Source organism: Peromyscus californicus, unplaced genomic scaffold, assembly GCF_007827085.1.
Source record: "Peromyscus californicus insignis strain IS unplaced genomic scaffold, ASM782708v3 Scaffold_8__1_contigs__length_139910024, whole genome shotgun sequence".
Taxonomy (NCBI): domain Eukaryota; kingdom Metazoa; phylum Chordata; class Mammalia; order Rodentia; family Cricetidae; genus Peromyscus; species Peromyscus californicus.
In genome coordinates this window covers 71,099,689-71,112,200 of record NW_026294606.1, presented here as the reverse complement: position 1 = coordinate 71,112,200, position 12,512 = coordinate 71,099,689, and the positions used below count along the sequence as shown (strand labels likewise).

Below are 12,512 nucleotides of genomic sequence, written 5' to 3'. Positions count from 1 at the left end.
AGAGATGGCTCAGAGGTTAAGAGCACTGACTGCTCTTCCAGAGGTCCCAACTTCAATTCCCAGCAACCACATGGTGGCTCACAACCATCTGTAATGAGATGTAGTGCCCTCTTCTGGCCTACAGTCATACATGCTGTATACATAATAAATAAATAAATCTTTAAAAAAAAATTCAAACAATTAAAAAAAAACAAAATCAATATCTAGCAAATAGCTACAAATATTATAAAAATTTTGATGTACATAAATGTAAAAAGATCTAATATTAACGATCTGAATCCAACAATATATCATCTCAATATAAAAACAGCATTTAAGAAAACTCAGTACCCATTTACAATACAAATTCTCCGATAACTCATTACAATCCTCCAGTCTCAGCCTCCCAAGTGCTTGCTTTACACCCAGCTATGTTTTCATGTTGTTTTGAGGTTTTGTTTTCACAGTGCTCAAGGTCAAATCCAAGGCTTTACGTATGCTAAGCACCAGCACCTGCTGTATTTTTAATGCTTACTTATTCTGCAGAGACTGTCCTTGCCAGAACTACAAATTCTTGAGACAGTGTGACAGCTTTCATGTGCAAACCAAGAACCCATACCTGAACCTTAACCTTCTTAGCCTAATGAAGTCTAGGCCATTGTATCCCCCAACCTGAGGCACCCCAGAAACAAGTACATGCCAACTCATTCATTCCTTCAGATCTCCCTTTTCCCCCTCTGCCACATGACCAACCCCAGCACCACTGAAGGTTGACACTGTAGCATGGTCCACTGCTCCCTTCTTCTAGTGACTAGTGAAAGTAAAGATATTTTTACTGACAGTTTATGTCCTGATTTGTTGATACACTTTAAATAATAAAACCTGTATTTGAAAACAATATGATAAACATCATTAATAAAAAGCCAACAACATGCTGGGCTTGGTGCCACAAGCCTTTAACCCCAGCACTCAGGAGGAGGCAGAGGCATACAGCTCTCCAGAGTTTGAGGCCAGGCTATTCTATGTAAGTGAGTTGCGGTCCAGCCAGGAATACAAAGGAAGATTATGTCTCCAAAAATCAAAATTAAAATCAATTCTCAGAATAATTAGAAATTGCCATTTTAGCCAGGCAACAGTGGCATATAAACATACCTCAACACTCAAAAGGATTGCAAAAATGTAGCCAGTAATCCTAACACTCAGGACTACCAGTTCAAGGCCAGCTTGGGTTACATTTCAAACAACAAGCCAGGCGGTGGTGGTGCATACCTTTAATACCAACACTCAGGAGGCAGAGCCAGGTGGATCTCTTGAGTTCCAGACCAGCCTCCTGGTCTACAGAGTGAGATCCAGGACAGCCAGGACTATTACACAGAAAAACCCTGTCTCAAAAAAACAAAAACACAAAACAAAACAAAAAATAAATAGATAGATAGATAGATAGATAAATAAATAAATAAATAAATAAATAAATAAATAAATAAATGCCACATAAATAGATTTTTAAAAATAGGCCAAGGCTGGTGAAATGACTCAGCAGATAAAGGTGCTTGCTGACAAACCTAATGACCTGAGTCTGATCCCCAAGACCTACAAAGGGGAAACAAAAGAGACTCCCACAAATAGAAAAGCAAAAGAAAAATAGGGCTGAGCCAGAAGCCAAGGCAAGGAGATCTCTTATGAGCTCAAGGACAGACTGGTCTACTGGTAAATTTGAGGTCATCCAAGGCTACATAGTGATACCTTGTCTTTTAAAAAGGAAAAATAAAAAATGGGGTGACTTATGATGCTGCACAACTGTTAATTCCAGGTGGACATGTCCAAGATACATACATACATATATACATAACATACATACATACTAATATAGATACCAGGGTTCAAAACTTCACATGTCAATTCTAACACTTATCTATACATTCAAAGCAAATGTCATCATCTCATTGATGTTTTGGAGGAAATACAGAATATGAATTCAGACTGTGCACTCTTGAAGAGAAAAAGGAAGATTAAAAGACTTGCAATTTTAACTTCAAGATTTATAATAAAACGCTGGGCAGTGGTAGCAAATGTCTTTAACCCCAGCGCTTGGGAGGTAGAGGCAGGCAGATCTCTGTAAGTTCAAGGTCAGCCTGGTCTAGAGTAGTCAGGGTTACACAAAAGAAACCCTATTATGGGGAGAAAAAAAAAAAGAATTATAATAAATTACAAATATTTGGAACAGCTGGGCAGTGGTGGCACACGCCTTTAATCCCAGCACTCAGGAGGCAGATCCAGGCAGATCTCTGTGAGTTCGAGGCCAGCCTGGTCTACAGAGCGAAATTCAGGACAGGCACCAAAACTACACAGAGAAACCCTGCCTCGAAGAAGAAAAAAAAAAAAAAAAATTGGAACATGTGATAAAAATGAGGCTAGATGAACAGACTAATTGAAGAAGGTGAAGTTCTCCAAGAGGGCTCACTTTACATTACAGCATGCTCTACAACAGCAATGCAGTGAAGACAGGTTTCCTACAAAAGTAACTGCACAGCCATATATAAAAACTGAAACCTACAAAAAATAATGTGAAATGTGTCACAGACCTAAATATAAATTAGCAAAAATAAAAATTTAAAGGAAATTACCTTCATGACTTCAGGGTTAGGCAAAGTGTCTTAGCTCACAGTAAGCAACAACTATAAAAGAAAACACTGACAAATTAGACTTCATCAGATTTAAATATTTCTGCTTACGGGTACAATTAAGAAAATAAATAGGTGAATTATATAGATTGAAGAAGTATATATAAAACATTTCTCTAACAAAGACTGGTATCTCCAACACATAAACACCTTATGCAAATTAAACTAGAGAGAGAAATTAAAGAAGCTAAAGCTCTGAGCAGACTGAGAACTCAGGTCAACACACAAACCACGACATGCTCACTATCAACTGCTCACAATGACACCCCAACTATCACAATGACATGACTTCCATCAAGATGCAGTGAACAAAAGGAACTCAACTCAGCTTTCTTATATGAAATAATAAAAACCTAACAAAATGAGTAAAACAATAGCACTGAAGATACTAGACAAGAAACAAGACAATGATACCTAGGAGACAAGAACAAATGACACGAGCCACAGAGTGCCCAGCTTACTGCCTTGGGAGAGTTTTCAGGCCGAGGAACAGGGAGGAGGTACCCAGACAGGGCCTGTGGTCTCCCCAAGTTGAGGAAATGGAGCTGGGAGTCCAAGGAAGCCAAGGTGGCTAGAGTTCACAAAGGAGACCAGCAATGAGTAGACAGCTGGAGAGAGAGAGAGAAATGAAGAAATCTACAAAGGCTCATTCTAGAACTTTTAGTTGAATACCAAATCAGCACTTACATGTAAGGGCCTATCCAAAGCCAGGAAGAAATCAGAGGGAACAAGGTCCAGCATTACACAAAGTGACTAATAACTAATACATTCTCCCAAAAGCCAGAACATCACATCAGAGGGATAAGAAAAACAGGAGAGGGCTGGAAAGATGGCTTGGTGGGTAAGTGTTTGCAGGGCAATCCTGATAACTTGAGTTTAACACCTGGAACCCATGGGAGGAGAACAGAACTGACCCCCAAACATTGAAGTTGTTGCCCCCTTACCTCCACACACTCACCATGGCATGTACATCCTCACACTCTTAAACAGAGCCAAACACACACACACACACACACACACACACACACACACACACACACACACACACATACAATACATACATACATACACACATACACACATACACACACACACACACACACACACACACACACACACACACACACACACACATGCAAGCACACAGGGAAAAATTTATAAGACTAATACAAAAGCAGGAAATTCTACCCTGTAATGAAATAAGAATTAATCAAACCAGTAATGAAATGCAGATAACTATTAGACAAGTCCTTTAAAACAGTTATAATGGTTAAATAAGCAGAAAGCTAGAGGAAGCAAGCAAGTAATAACAAAACACTTAAAAATTTGGTAGGCAGTGGTGGCACACTCCTTTAATCCCAGCACTCAAGAGGCAGAGGCAGGCAGATCTCTGTGAGTTCAAGACCAGCCTGGTCTATAGAGTTCCAGGACAGCCAGAACTGTTACACAGAGAAATTTTGTCGGGGGGGGGGGGGGGGGGGGGGGGGGGGCAGGGAGAAAGAAGAAAAATTTAAAATTTGAGCCATATTACTAACTGCCTATAATCCCAGCACTTGAAAGGAAAAGGCAGGAGGATCCGGAGCTTAGACTACCTGAAACTTGATTCAAAAAAATAAAATTAAAAATTTGAAATTATAAACATAAAAATCACAAGGTTTAACAGGAAAAACTAGTTCACAGCACATAAAACCAAGTAATGTTTGTTTATTGTACATGGTGTGATATATGCATGTCTTTGCAAATGTGTGGAGCACAAGGGTGGACACACCTATGCATGTGAGCATATAAGCCAGAGGCTGACATCAGATGTTTTGCTCTATGACCTTCCACCTTATTTTTCTAGACAGGGTCTCTCACTGAGCCTGGAGCTTACCAACTGGCTAGACTGACTTGATAGAAAATCACAAAGATTCCCCTAACTCTGCCTTTCTGTGTTGGAACCACCCTTCCTGGCTTCTTATGTGAGTGCTGGGAATCCAAACCCAGATCCTCATGCTTATGTAACAAGCACTTCACTGCTGAGCCATCTCCCCAGACCCTCAAGTAACTTTCAATAACCTGAGTGAAACAAGGGGGAAAGAACTCCGAAAGGTGAACTTCAGTTAGCTTAACAATGTCAAAAAACCAAATGTATTGATAGTCAGAGTCCCAAAGGAGATAGTACAGAAAACATAAAGAGAACCTAATAGTAACTCTTTTTTATCTGGTTAAAAATGTGGACATAGATCCTGTCTGGGGGTGGGGGTAGGGGACCTCAAGTATACCCCAAGCATGTTAGCTCACACCTGTAATCCTAATGCCTGGTAGGCAGAACCAGGACAGCCACTGCAAGTTTTTAGGTGGCAGGTTCCAGGTGAGCTAGGCCTCCATGGCAAGAGCTTTGTTTAAACAACTAGAGAGAGGAGCTGGAGAGATTGTTCTCTTCTAGAGCACCCGGACTCCAGTCCTAGCACCCAAACAGCAGAGTTCAGGCATCTGAACTCTAGCTCCAGGGAATCTAATGTCCTATAGCCACCTGCATACACATGGCAAATACACAAACACACATATATACACATAATTAAAACTAAAAAAATTATAATTATACATAAAAAGGCACCCTAATAAATATCAACTACCAGAATCCAGAAAGCTAAAACAAACAAGTGGGGTAGCACATGCTTTTAATCCCAGGACTAAGGAAGCAGAGGCAGGCTTATCTCCCAAAGCCAGATCAAGTTCCTGGTCTACAGATCAAATTCCAGGACAGCCAGAATTATACAGAGAAACCCTGTCTCAAAAAAAACAACAACAAAGCCGGGCAGTGGTGGCGCACGCCTTTAATCCCAGCACTCGGGAGGCAGAGCCAAGCGGATCTCTGTGAGTTCGAGGCCAGCCTGGGCTACCAAGTGAGTTCCAGGAAAGGCGCAAAGCTACACAGAGAAACCCTGTCTCGAAAAACCAAAAAAAAAAAAAAAAAACAACAACAACAACAACAAAAAAGGAAAATTAAAACATGATAAATCATACAAGATCAGAAACAAAAAAATTCCTTCATGTAAAGAAAAATGTCATATTGTCACAAAATTAAAACTAAAACTCAAATGAGGACATAGGCACTACTTTCAAAGGACTTACACCATAGTTGAATGGGAACTGTACAGCATTTGATATATGTATTTTAAAGGTTTCAGCTTGACTAGGCATTGTGGAACACACCTTTAATCCCAGAACTCTAGGAGGCAGAGGCAGGACTGATCTACACAAAGAGTTCCTTCCAGAACAGCCAGGGCTACATTCAGAGACTGTCTCAAAATGAAAGGAAAAAAACAAGCTCAGCGTGGTGTTCATCCTAGCACGTAGTAGGTAGAGGCTAAGAAGCCAAGGGCTGGAGCTGGGGATAGTTCAGTGTTAGGATATTTGCCAAGAATGCACAAGGCTATGGTTTGAGCTCTAAAGTGTGAAGAGGGCACAGGCAGAAAAAAGGTAAGAGATGTTTCAAATGAGCAAGACACCCATGGGCTTAAAATTTAACTTAAAATAGCCAGGCAAAGTGGCACATGTCTTTAATCCCATCACACAGGAGGTCTACAGAATTCCTGGACAACCATGACTACACAGAGAAACCCTGTCTCAAAAAAGAAAAAAATTAACATAAAATGGATCACAGATTTAAATGTAAACCACCATTTCTTAAAAAAAAAAAGGGAGGGGTGGTGAGGGGGGATTGCTAGGGTCTAGCCTTACATAAAAAGCTATAAAGCTATTAAATTTAACACCAAAAGGATAATCCATTAAGAAAATACTACGTATTAGACTAAAATTTATCTCATACATAGAATCTAGATTAAAACACAAAAACAAAAACCAGAGCTGGAGAGAGATGGCTCAGCAGCTAAAACAGTGCTGGCTACTCTTGCAGAGGACCCAGTTCCTGTTTCCAGCACCCACATACCAGGTCGCAACCATCTGCAACTCCAGTTCCAGGGATCCAGTGCCCTCTTGTAGCCCATGGACACTGCACATGTGCAGTACACATACACACACAAGTAGTCAAAACACTCATACACATAATAAATAAAACTTATTTTTAATTTTTATTTTATGTGTATTGGTGTTTTGTTTACATGTATGTCTGTGTGAGGGTATTGGAGCCCATGGAGCTGGAGTTAGTTTTGAGCTGCCATGTGGATGCTGGAAAGTAAGCCCAGGTCCTAATTAATGGCTGAGCCATCTCTCCAGCCTCCAAGAATAAATGAATCTTTTTTTTAAAAAAAAAAAAGAGAGAGAGAGAGATTTCCAACAGACAGAGACCATTACATAAAACAACTATCAATCAAAATACATAGTTGTGGAGCAGACCTGCAATGGTTACATCTACAAACACTTCAGTACCTAAGGCTTAGGGAACATTGTGGAAGAATGGCGGAGATTACAAGACCAAGAGAATCAAGGAGTTCACTGTGAGACTGTGTCCTCTGGTAGTGTCAGAAGCTACTCCTGTAAAGCCTCACTACCATGACTGTCTAACCCTGAGCTCAATAAGGACAACAACAGACATGCCAAATTGGAGAGTGAGGGGAAGCCTATAAGGCCTCAGCCTACACAAAGAATTACCGGCAACGGAGGAATGCTGAGAGTCAGAGGCCCATAATCCCAGCATTCTGAATACTGAATGGAAGGATCCTAAGTTCAAAGCCAGTCAAAACTACAAGTCAAGAAGCTGGCTCCAAACAAAAGATAGACCAAGGAGGATAAAGTATATTTGAAAGAGAGGGGGGAAAACATTCAACACTCCACTGCCCCCAAAATTAACAGGAGGAGAAAATCCATTCTTACAAATTTTCCCATCCTATTTTCAAGGTAAAAGGAGTAAAAATAGAGATTATGAGACTTGAACAATGGCAAAAATTAGTAAAATAAATCTATGAGACGATCCAGCCATGAAAGAGTACTGTTCTAATAAATGATGGTACACCTCTAACCTTATCACATAGACGTTACTACACTTTACTTCTATTCTAAAATAATGTCAAGTTTACATTCATGAGACTGTCAGTTCAAGTCTATCTATCTATCTCAGAAACACACACTGAATACATAAACTAAAGCATATAACAGCATATTTAAGATCACCAATTTTTGAAGTACCCAAGTCTCAAGCTATTTTTCACAGGACCCTGAACAAAATATATTTATCTATGTCTCACATTTCCTCTTTGATTAAGAAAAAAGTGCTGCAGGAAAACTGGGAGTGATAGCACACACCTATAATCCCAGCATCTGGGAGGTCAATGGGCAGAGGCCAGCCTGGGTTACACAGTAAGAGAGATCCTCCCTATATTTCTTTAAAAAAAAAAAAAAAAAAAGGAAGGGAGGGAGGGAGGGAGGGAGGGAGGGCAGGAAGCGGGGGAGAAAGAAGAAGACATGAGGCTTAAAATGCTCACTAGGAGAGTTGGCTTGGCAGGTAGGAGCACTCGTTACTCTTGTTTCTGTAGAGGACATGGGTTCCATCCCCAGCACCCACAATACCAATACTCTCCCCTGACCTCAGTGGGCATCAGGCACATATGTGGTGAAGACATACATGCAGGCAAAACACACAAAGAAAGCAATAATACAATTTTTTAAAGATGCTCAATAGTGTATGCCAAAATCGATAGATAAATAAACAGTGCCTGCATATCTCATGTCAGCATGGTCCTTGTTGAAAGACATGTGACAGAAAAGTTGGCTTAGTGGTTAAAGAACAATTATTCTTGCAAAGGCCTGGGTTGGATTCCCAGCAGCCATGGGGAGGCTCACCACTTCCTCAGACACCAGGCATTACATGAGATACACAGACATACATGCAGGTACAACACTCATACAAAATAAATCTTTAAAAAAAGTAAATTAAAATAAAATGTATAGAAAAGAAAGACTAAAATAATGCACTCCACTATATAAGCTCATAGTGTATAAGCTCATGCTGTAGCATAAGAGTGCTATGCTATTTTGTAGCTGAGAAAATGAGGCTTAGTCAACAATAAAAAACCTGACCAAGCTGGGCAGTGGTGGTGCATGACTTTAATTCCAGCGCTCCAGAAGCAGAAGCAGGCAGATCTCTGGGAGTTTGAGGCCAACCTGGTCTACAGAGCGAGTTCCAGGATAGCCAGGGCTACATTGAGAAACCCGGTCTTGAAGGAAAAAGGGAAAAAAAAGATGAGAGAAAACCAGACATTTTTAGAGATTTCTTTTTTATGTGTGTAGATGTTTTACCTACATGCATGTATGTGTACCACTTGCATGCCTGGTACCCAGAGAGGTCAAAAATGGGTAGCAGGGAAGTGGAACACAGGGTCCTATGCAAGAGCAAAATGCTCTTAACTGCTGATCGATCTCCAGCCCCCAGAGACCACTTTTGTAAGTACCTTAAAGAAAGTAATTTTCAGTCAGGCAGTGGTGGAACACACACCTTTAACCCTAGCAGGCAGATTTCTGTGAATTCAAGGCCAGCCTGGTTTACAAAGTGAGTTCTTAAACAGCCAGAACTGTTAAAAACCCTGTCTCAAAAAATCCAAAAAAGACAGAAAGAAGGAAAGAAAAAAAGAAAAGATTTTTTCTCTGGGGCGGCACTGCATTCTAGTCTCAGCCCTCAGGAGGCAGAGGCAGGCTGATCCGTGAGTTTAAGACCAGCATGATCAACACAGCAAGTTCTAGTTCCGACAGGAGTACACAGAGAGGCCCTGTCTCAAAAATAAACACACAAATAACAGAAGAAAAAAAGAAATTTTATGGAGTTTTGGGGTCTGCTTTCTTTTTTCTTCTTTCTTTTCTTTGGGGAAGAAGGGGTGCTGGAATCAAAGCCAGGAGCTTATACACACTATACTACATAAGCAATCTACAACTGAGCTACATCCCTAGCCTTCCTTTACTTTTAGTAAAATTACAAAATAGTAGAAAGAAAATGTTTTGCCCTGTACTAATACTTCAACTATGGGAACTAAGTGGTATTTTAACAATAGGAACAAGCAATCCCTATCCTCCTAGGAGATAAGATTGAGAGAACAAATGGGAGAACTGGGAGAATGAGATCAATGAGGAAAAGGCAGACAATGTGTATTCATGTGCATACAGAAAGACTTGGAAAACCAATAATGAGGAGCTGAGCCACAGTAAGAGTACTGATGCAAGTTTGAAGCTAGTTTAGTCTACACAAGCAGGAAAGGAATTAACAACAAAAACTGTGCTTTACTTAGGGCCAGAAGCAACAGAACTGAAGGAGAAAGAAATATATGAACAAGTTTTTGGTGCTGAGAATTGAATCCAAGGATTCCCATCTGATGCTAAGTAAACACTACCACTGAACCATACCCCTAGGCCTTAGGAGGAGGAGAACTTTTTTGCCATTTTTTTTTTTTGCTTTTAACGTTTTATTATTTTATAATTTTGGTTGTGAGCCTAGCCTTTAACGGCTGAGCCATCTCTCCAGCCCTATTTTTTTTATATTTTAACGTTTTCTTTTTTCTTTTTTTTCCGGAGCTAAGGACCAAAGCCAGGGCCTTGCACTTGCTAGGCAAGCACTCTACCACTGAGCTAAATCCCCAACCCTGACATTTTATTTTTTATACAATGTCAATTGTATCACACTACAAAAATATGAAAACTTAAGGGGTGGGGCTAGTGAGATGGCTGTTCACTTGCAACAGACCTACATTCAGTTCTCAGCACTCACTCATGTCATACTGCCTGTAATTTCAGCTACAGGAACTGACCTTGATGGGCACCTGCATTCACAGGCACATACCCACCCAACACACAAAATGTAAAAAAAACATTAAGTAACCAAATAAAGCTATTGCAATAATCTAGGAAAAAAACAAAACAAAACAGGGCTTAGAGCCTCACGGCAATCATACCAGAAGGAGAAAAATTAACAATACTGTCCCCATGAATGAGATCATCAAATAAACAAGCAAGAAGAGCAATCGCATCACTTAAATTTTACAGTAAGAAAATAGTGTCAAGAGGAATCAAAACAGCACTGTTCAAACACCTGGGGTAAAAACAAAGTAACAGCAGGGCAGTGGTGGCACACAACCCCAGCACTCGGGAGGCACAGGCAGGTGGATCTCTGTGAGTTTAAGGCCAGCCTGGTCTACAGAGCAAGTTCCAGGACAGCCAGGGCTACAATGAGAAACCCTGTCTCAAAAAACAAAAACCAAACAAACAAACAAACAAACTAGTAGTGTTTAGAAAGTCATGAAGAGGGGCTGGAGAGATGGCTCAGAGGTTAAGAACACCAGCTGCTCTTCCAGAGGTCCTGAGTTCAATTCCCAGCACCCACATGGTGGCTCACAATCATCTGTAATGAGATCTGGCTCCCTCTTCTGGCCTGCAGGGATACATGCAAACAGAATACTGTATACATAATAAATAAATCTTTTTTAAAAAAAAAAAGGAAGTCATGAAGAAACTTGAACGATCTCTGGAGCTCTAATTTTGTTGTCTGGGGTTCTTAACCAGGTCTCATGTAGCATGGAGGCTGGGCTTCACACTTCTGATCTTCATGTTTCCACCTCCCAAGTGCTAGGATTATTAATCTGTATCACCACACCTAGCTTGGCAAAATGGTTTAAATGTCAAAAATCAATCAAGTAGAATCAAATTAATGAAAAAAAATTAGATTTGGTCATTATAATAACAGCAAAATAACTCGTGGAAGAATTAAAAGCCAAATATAGTAGTTTGAAGGATAAACAAACATATTTATAATATTCTATGTACTTAGGCTTAAATTTTCAGAAAAGTACTTAAGGTAGTAAAGGACCTATATAATAATAATAATAAAGTATTAAAAGCCAGAATTATAAGCCATCTAGTGTTCATCTGTTCATAATATTCCCTTTCTTCAAACAGCACCCACCCACCAGAATCAGGGAACTGCTCTTACCCCTGACTCCAACTATGTAGCTCTAGTGAGGGCTGCAATTCATAGAACCCTCCCCATTCCAGCCAGAGGGATGGTGGGTACATGATCCAAGACAGGTCAGAGTCCTTCTCAGAATTCTTCAAAAGAGCCCCTTTTTCCTGGTAGAAGGGGCTGGGAAGATGAAAGTCAAGAGCTGCCAGCAGTCATGGTTCCAGCCTCATGTAGTAGAGAGTCTGTAGTATAAGAGAATGAAATCAACATGCAGAGAAGCAGAGATAAGAAGTGAAGTCCTAACCCCAATGAAAAGAGGAAGAGAAAACAAATATACTAAGATTAATGTGACTGATGCACCTAAAGACCAGATTTGATTCTGGGCTGCCTAGTATCGAAGACAAAAGAAAAACACAAAGTGTTTCACTTATCTAACAAAAAGAAGGAAATTTCCAAGGTTGATTGTTTTTTTTTTTTTTCTGATCCTAAGTAAAGATCTTCTTAGGCAGGGAACTTTATTTAATGGTCACCAAAAGGAAACAGGGATAATATAGGTAGGCAGTGCCCATGATGAAAGTGTGAACAGCAAAGGCAGATTGCAAATGCTCTCAGTTATAATGACAAGTAGTTATTTCTCAATCATTAAGCTAAGAGAATATGGCAGAGAGCTGACAAAGTAAACTACTGTTTATTCTTCCACGAAGTTTGCCAATGAAGGGGAAAAGATCAATGGTGAACATATAAAAGGAAAGCAGAACCAAAGGGAAGATTCCAATCTTTTGTGAGTAGGAAAAATCAAGTAAAAACTGACAAATTGAAGATAGAAGCCATTAGCTACTACCTTCTAAAGCAAGACCTCAAAAAAAGCCTGACATGGCAGCATATGCCTATAGTATCAGTACTCAGAAGGCTGAGGCAGGAGAATTTCAAGTTGGAAAACAATTGAAAAAGTAGTGCAGGTAGTTCAT

The 12,512-nt window shown here is 40.0% G+C and overlaps 1 protein-coding gene across 11 annotated transcripts in view; it reads right to left on the bottom strand.

Annotated features, from left to right (window-relative positions):
* The window catches only part of Mllt10 (MLLT10 histone lysine methyltransferase DOT1L cofactor), a 181,121-nt gene that overhangs the window by 152,385 nt on the left and 16,224 nt on the right, over positions 1-12,512 (bottom strand). For 2 of the 11 annotated variants that reach the window (XM_052729367.1, XM_052729370.1), the window contains exon 1: positions 11,575-11,751. The exons of the other annotated variants lie outside the window; for them this stretch is intronic. The gene's annotated coding sequence lies outside the window, so the exon portion shown is untranslated. Of the gene's footprint in view, positions 1-11,574; positions 11,752-12,512 lie in introns of those variants that run through there. 11 annotated transcript variants of the gene reach the window in all.